Source organism: Euprymna scolopes, chromosome 46 (genome assembly GCF_053919585.1).
Source record: "Euprymna scolopes isolate OS-2025 chromosome 46, ASM5391958v1, whole genome shotgun sequence".
Classification (NCBI taxonomy): domain Eukaryota; kingdom Metazoa; phylum Mollusca; class Cephalopoda; order Sepiida; family Sepiolidae; genus Euprymna; species Euprymna scolopes.
The window spans coordinates 157,230,138-157,237,115 of NC_136527.1; the positions used below are offsets into that span (position 1 = coordinate 157,230,138).

General features: G+C 35.0%; 1 non-coding gene across 1 annotated transcript; it reads right to left on the reverse strand.

Moving 5' to 3' along the window:
• Positions 1–6,349: 6,349 nt before the first annotated feature.
• On the reverse strand, positions 6,350–6,512 carry LOC145271522 (U1 spliceosomal RNA). The gene has a single exon (XR_013865933.1). It is a non-coding gene; the product is annotated as a U1 spliceosomal RNA (small nuclear RNA).
• Between the last annotated feature and the right edge of the window lie 466 nt (positions 6,513–6,978).

The window sequence follows — 6,978 nt, forward strand, 5'->3', positions numbered from 1 at the left end:
TGCGGAGGAAAAAATCTAACAAAAAAAAACGAGGGGTTAAGAAATGGGTTGAATGGAGAATAGTTGTAAGAGAATTAAAATAAATGAGGGATTTGGGAGTGAGTGGAAGGAAGAGTAGTTTCGAGGAAGAGAGAATGAGATTAGGAGAGAGGCAGAATTAGAAAAAAGAGAGGGAGAAAGATAGAATGAAAAAAGATATATTAGGTAAATGAGGGAGAGAGAAAGGAGAAATAGAAGAAGGGGTGAAGCAACAGAGGAAGACAGACATTTTGAAAAAAAAGAAAGCAACTGACGAAGCGCGGTGGGAGGGAGAGAGAGAGAGAGAGAGAGAGAGAGAGAGAAAGGGCAGTAGGAAAATAGATATTTAGATCTTCACTTTAAGTTGATGTTTAAAGTAAACAACCAGATCCCGATCGGAAACAGATTCAACCCCATAGACAATTTTAAGACTTGAAACCCACGTCACTAACCTAGCTACGGCTTGGATAACGAGAAACAATAACCGTTTCTCCCCCAATGAACGGCGGATCCATGTTGTCGACGACGTACGCTAAATCAAGTGCCACCAACCGCTCGGGGTCGATGTGAGCGGTTACCTCTCAGAACTCCGCTGCAAAGAAAAAAGGCGTGATAAGGAAGAGAGAACCAGACTAGGAGAGAGGCAGAGTTAGAAAAGAGAGAGGGATAAAGAAAAAGGATAAAAATAGAATAAAAAGATATATTAGGTAAATGAGGGAGAGAGAAAGGAGAAATAGAAGGAGAGATGAACGCGAATGTGATGGAGCAATAGAAAGCAACAGAGGAAGACAGAGATTTCGAAAAAAAAAAGAAACAGATGGAGTGGAGCGCAGTAGAGAGGGGGAGAGGGGGTAATAGTAAAAAATATATTGAGAAAAACAGGATAAAAAATCGATACGGTATGAAATCATTGTTTATTTGCCAGACACAACACCAGAAAATCCCTTTACAATTAAGTTGAGAGAATTGAGTTTTTTCACGGTTAATCTGTCTATAATGTCCGCCTCCTCTAAATTCATAATTTTGGTAACTGAAAATATCCGTACGCATCGTTCAAATTGGTTTAAATGTTTAATTTTCTGGGTCATGTGTGGAGTTCAACCAACAGACACCCAAATTTGTTATGATTTCTTTAGTAAATTGATACAACTTTTGTTTTGTGTGTCCAATTCATTAAGAAATAAAATATATGAAAATATAAGAGAATCAAAAACACAAAATTATTTAAAGAAAAAATCAACTGCTAAAGAACAAAGAACTTAAGGTCATCGTAATAACACGGTGAAATTATTATTTCGTTCCTCGTGTAAAAATGTCTATTTATTATTAAAACGTATCGAATTGTTTTCCTATCAAGTTCGGATTATATTTGTCAATGATTAAAGCTTGTTTTCGATATCTTTTGTAAATTTCTATTTTGTATGTCTAATTCATTAAAAATTAAAATATATGAAAACATAAAAATTAAAATATATGAAAACATAAAAATCAGAAAAAACTGAACATTTCATTATTATTCTAATTAGTCAAACTACCGTTAACATAAAAACTTGATAATTTTAGTCTAAATAATTCAATATATAATATAATATAATATAATATAATATAATCCTTATAAAAAAACGCGAAGTTAGTAAAATTACAAGAAAATATTTTGGACTAAGAAAGTAAACTATAATCATTACATTATGAAACTTGAAAGTGATTCGGTTAAACGTAAGATTCCCGCCTAACAAATGTCACCAGTAAAATTTATTGAGTGGTTTTTCTAGCAACATTTTGTTTTATTTCTTATTTTGAAGCGATTATCGAGTCTTCAAAGACATTGCGGTAAGCTTTTCTTGTTCTTCAACCGCGTTCAACATTACTTGTTTTTCGAACGGATTAAATATTATACATTAACTAAAAACACTGAAAACGTATCCATTTACTAGGAAATATACCCGCGCTTTCGCAGGGGACTTTGCTACACACTCGGACCCCTACCCCCACCGGCTGACATACCCCCGCTGAAATAGAAACAAAATGTTTTTTTTATTTTTGGGTGGGGGTCAACGAGTGGGTGCTCATGTTAGTTTAAATGATTATAGAAAAGTGATCCCCCACTTTATTGAAACTAACATTTCTTCAAAAGTCCCACGGTCCTGGAGTTCATACCATGCAAACGGTAAATTTGCGACGGGTTTGATTACCAGACTTGGTGCCAGAAAAAAAAAAATCGGTTTGTATCCACGAGCAAGGGCTGCCATCTTGCTAGCCAAGCTGTAGTGATTACGTGGGATAAAGAATGTCTTCAAATATGAATAACTACTCGTTTGCGCAAGAAATAAATGCGATATTCGTTCTCAGCGTAGCCCAAAACCAGACAAAGTCGACAATTCAAAGGTGAATGCCGAGGGGTCGGTAAACAACAACAAAAAATACTGTTTTATGGTAATAATTATACCATATAGCGATGTATGTGATATCATATATGGTAAAAAAAATATATATATATTTTATATTAAATAAATTATAAAGAAAATCGGTTTCGCATGCAATTAAACACACTTGCTAATGTATAATTATAATAAATCCTGAGCAACACCGATTAAATTTTATAAACAAAAAACAAACAAAAATTAATGTATGGAATGATGGATTTTGCCCTCGTGGGGATGCAAGTAAATGAGGACATGGATTTTAATTATTTTTTTCTAACCCCATACCTCCATCCCCCGGGCATCGGCGTTGAAAATAAGGAAAATTATGTATTCTGGGGCAGAAGTTTAAAAAAAAAACAACAACTTATGAATTATATGGGCGTATTTATAGTTTAAAATGACCAATTAATAAGGTTTTCGGGGGATAAAAACGAAAATAACGTTTGAAATTACGGCAAATGAGTAGTTTCCAAGATATGAAGAAATCTTAGTTTTAAAATAAGTGGGGGATCACTTTTCTATAATAATTCAACGTAAAATGAGAACCCACTTTGTGATTAGCACATGATGAGAGGTGGATAACAAAGGATAAACAGATGCGGAGGAAAAAAATCGAACAAAAAAAAAACGAGGGGTTGAGAAATGGGTGGAATGGAGAATAGTTGTAAGAGAATTAGAATAAATGAGGGATTTGGGAGTGAGTGAAAGGAAGAGTAGTTTCGAGGAAGAGAGAATGAGATTAGGAGAGAGGCAGAATTTGAAAAGAGAGGGGGATAAAGATAGAATGAAACAATATATATTAGGTAAATGAGGGAGAGAGAAAGGAGAAATAGAAGAAGGGGTGAAGCAACAGAGGAAGACAGACATTTTGAAAAAAAAGAAAGCAACTGACGAAGCGCGGTAGAGAGTAATGGGAGACAGAGAGAGAGAGAGAGAGAGAGAGAGAGAGAGAGAGAGAGAGAGAGAGAGAGAGAGAGAGAGAGAGAGAGAGGAAAATAGATATTGAGATCTTCACTTTAAGTTGATGTTTAAATAAACAACCAGATCCCGATCGGAAACAGATTCAACCCCATAGACAATTTTAAGACGTGAAACTCACGTCACTAACCTAGCTACGGCTTGGATAACGAGAAACACCAACCGTTTTCTCCCCAGTGAACGAACGGCAGATCAATGTTGTCGACGACGTACGCTAAATCAAGTGCCACCAACCGCTCGGGGTCGATGTGAGCCGTTACCTCTCCGACATACTCCCAGAGCCCCTGAACTCCGCTGCAAAGAAAAAAGGCGTGATAAGGAAGAGAGAACCAGACTAGGAGAGAGGCAGAATTAGAAAAGAGAGAGGGAGAAAGAGGAAGGATAAAAATAGAATAAAAAGATATATTAGGTAAATGAGAGAGAGAGAAAGGATAAATAGAAGAAGAGATGAACGCGAATGTGATGGAGCAATAGAAAGCAAAAGAGGAAGACAGAGATTTCGAAAAAAGAAAGCAACAGATGGAGCGCAGTAGAGAGGGGGGAGGGGGGTAATAGTAAAAAATATATTGAGAAAAACAGGATAAAAAATCGATAGCGTATGAAATCATTGTTTATTTGCCAGACACAACACCAGAAAATCCCTTTACAATTAAGTTGAGAGAATCGAGTCTTTTCACGGTTAATATGTCTATAATTTCCGCCTCCTATAAATTCATAATTTGTGAAAGTGAAAATATCCGTACGCATCGTTCAAATTTGTTTAAATGTTTAATTTCCGGGGTCATGGGTGGTGTTCAACCAATAGACACACGAATTATGTTGGAGGTTGTTAGACATTTTAGTTCATAGATCTACAGGATGTGACATAAATACTGTTACAAAATAAAACTCAGATTTATTCCAACAAAATAATTTATTACAAAACAAAATTACAGAAAATGATTAGCAAATAATGAAGTAAAAATATAGCATAATATGATTCAAAATGTTTGCTTTGAATGTTCACTAAACTACGAAGTATTTTAGGTGAAATTATCTATAGCATAACATCTAATGACATTTTCTATCAGCATTTGTTCAATTTTATTTTATTTAAGGTGATCCAAGATTAAAGTTGAATAGTTTGGCTTGTCGCGCCATCTTGCAATCAGCAGACATCCTAATTGTAATCTCTGAACGTATATACCATGTGCCGGACAAATAAAGGGTGGGTAGAGCGGTAGCTCTAGATATATCAAAGGTTGTTGACAGGGTATGGCATGAAGGTCTTCTCAAGAAAATCAGATCATATGGTATCACTGAAAAAATACATGACATAATTAAATCCTTCTTAGAGAAGAGAAAAATCCAGGTTGACCTCGATGGTCGTACATCTAAACAATATGATATAAATGCGTGAGTGCGTGAGTGCCTCAGGGGTCTACCCTTGAACCTGTATTATTCCTAATCTTCATAAATGACCTCTCTGAAAAAATTGTTTGTGAGATGGATATATATACTGATGACACCACTCTCTATAACAGACACGACAGGTAAACAAATGAACACATATCTAAAGAAATGGCAGAAAAACTAGAGGATGACCTCCAATCTGTACTGGAATGGAAACAAAAATGGATGGTCACATTCAATGCCACCAAGACTAAACTTGTTTTATTCAATAACTACAAGAAACCTCCTCTAGAATAGAAATTGGCAAAGACTCTTTATCTGAAAGTTAATCTTTTAAACTCCTTGGCCTAACGTTTACAGGAAACATGAGTTGGAAAAATTACATTAAGAGCCTTGCCAGAAACTCTGCGAAAAAGCGCCCTACAACAAAGTGACAATGTGCCTTGTTTCGGGTGAAAATGTAATAAAAGAAAATCATTTATAAAAAGATACAGAATTATACCATGGGGGTAGTGCACGTTTAAAAATCTCCTTAATGTAACTTTCTTTGTTAAGAAAAAGGAAAAAATAGTCTATTGGCATTTTTAAAAAAGTGGTGGAGATTTCCCTCTTTCAGAAATGGCTGCTCAGATCATCACTGATGATTTCTTCATTTTGAAATCTTTTCTGCATTATCAGGTATCTTCGCAAGGACTTTTTCATTTTGATGCTTGTGGGATGTTGAAGTGAGAATAACTTTTCATATGTGAAGATGATGTTATTGAGCGTGCCTTGTCTGATAATAAGGTTTAACAAGAGTCGATTTCTGATGAGTTTCTTTGCAATTGTGGGTGCGGAGAGAATCTGTCGCTTTTGGAGCTTATAAGGTGGCATTAATAGATCACTTCGACATATCCTTTTCTCATAGATCATTTTGGATTTCGTATGATTTTTTCCTTAGTTTTTTAATAAGTTTGAGTGTTCCTAAGTTGTGGGGACGTTGTCTATCTTTGATCAACGAAGTTTCCAGGTAATAAGTAATCGTCCTTTTTTATGAACATTTTGTTGATTTTGAGTTTTGTTTCCCCAACTTGAATATTTCTTGTGCCGTACGTCATTCTCATGTTGCTCTATGGTTAATCTTCTCTCCAATTCAACAGACATTGTTTAAAAATTTACATCTTTTGTTTCTAAAAAAAATTAGAAATCATACATTACATTATCATATAATGACAATTAAATAGTAAATTTATTTTAATATTATCATAAGAAATAGTTCAGAAATTTTGTAACAGGGCTTATGTCCACACTGTATATCGAAAGAAGACACTTTCAGTAGCTGTAGACGACAGCTAGACGAATTCCTCACGATTAAACGTTGATTACATTTACATGCAAATTAGATACAATCAGAACGTTGGAATTGAAGTGGATAATAAAATGGTCGAGAGAAATGGAGTATTTCTTGGTATTACAGAGATTAAGCGGAGGGAGTACAAACCTACGAGTGAGAGGTACTTGGAAGAAGTAGGGAAGGATTTCTGATTTTGATTGTATTATCGGGGTGAGCGCGAACGCAGACCCCACACTTAGAAATAGCATGTCCGAGTCATCCACATTTGGGACGATCGCAAAGGTCAACCCAACCGCAGTGCAATGGATGGGCCTCGCTCTGGGGGAACGACCATAATGATCACCGTTACCCCTACATCAGGTAAGTATATTTTTTTATACGCGCACCACTGTTTTTATATCACACTTCTATACTAACCATCAACAAACACCAATAAAAAACTAAAATACCTCCACATAATTCTCACCAATATCAGTATATCAGAACATTTCATTCACTAATAACAACAATCATAACAAATAATTTACTATCATTTAAACTTACCAACATTTTCACAAAATAACTCAATTCTTAACGGAACTAAAATTATATTGTACGTACCCGTTATGGAATGAAGTTTTCTGAAAAAAAGTAACTTAATTTGATCGAGTACTTTTTTTTATAGAGGAAATCAACTTTTATTGTAATCGATCTATCACCGCCATTTGGCTATTTAGGGACACGAGGAGGGGTGGCTTTATACAAATAACAAAATGAAAAAATGATTTTAAAAAAACACAGAAATTCTGTAAAATAAGTGAAAAATATATATCTAAGCATTTTTTCTGCTCATGT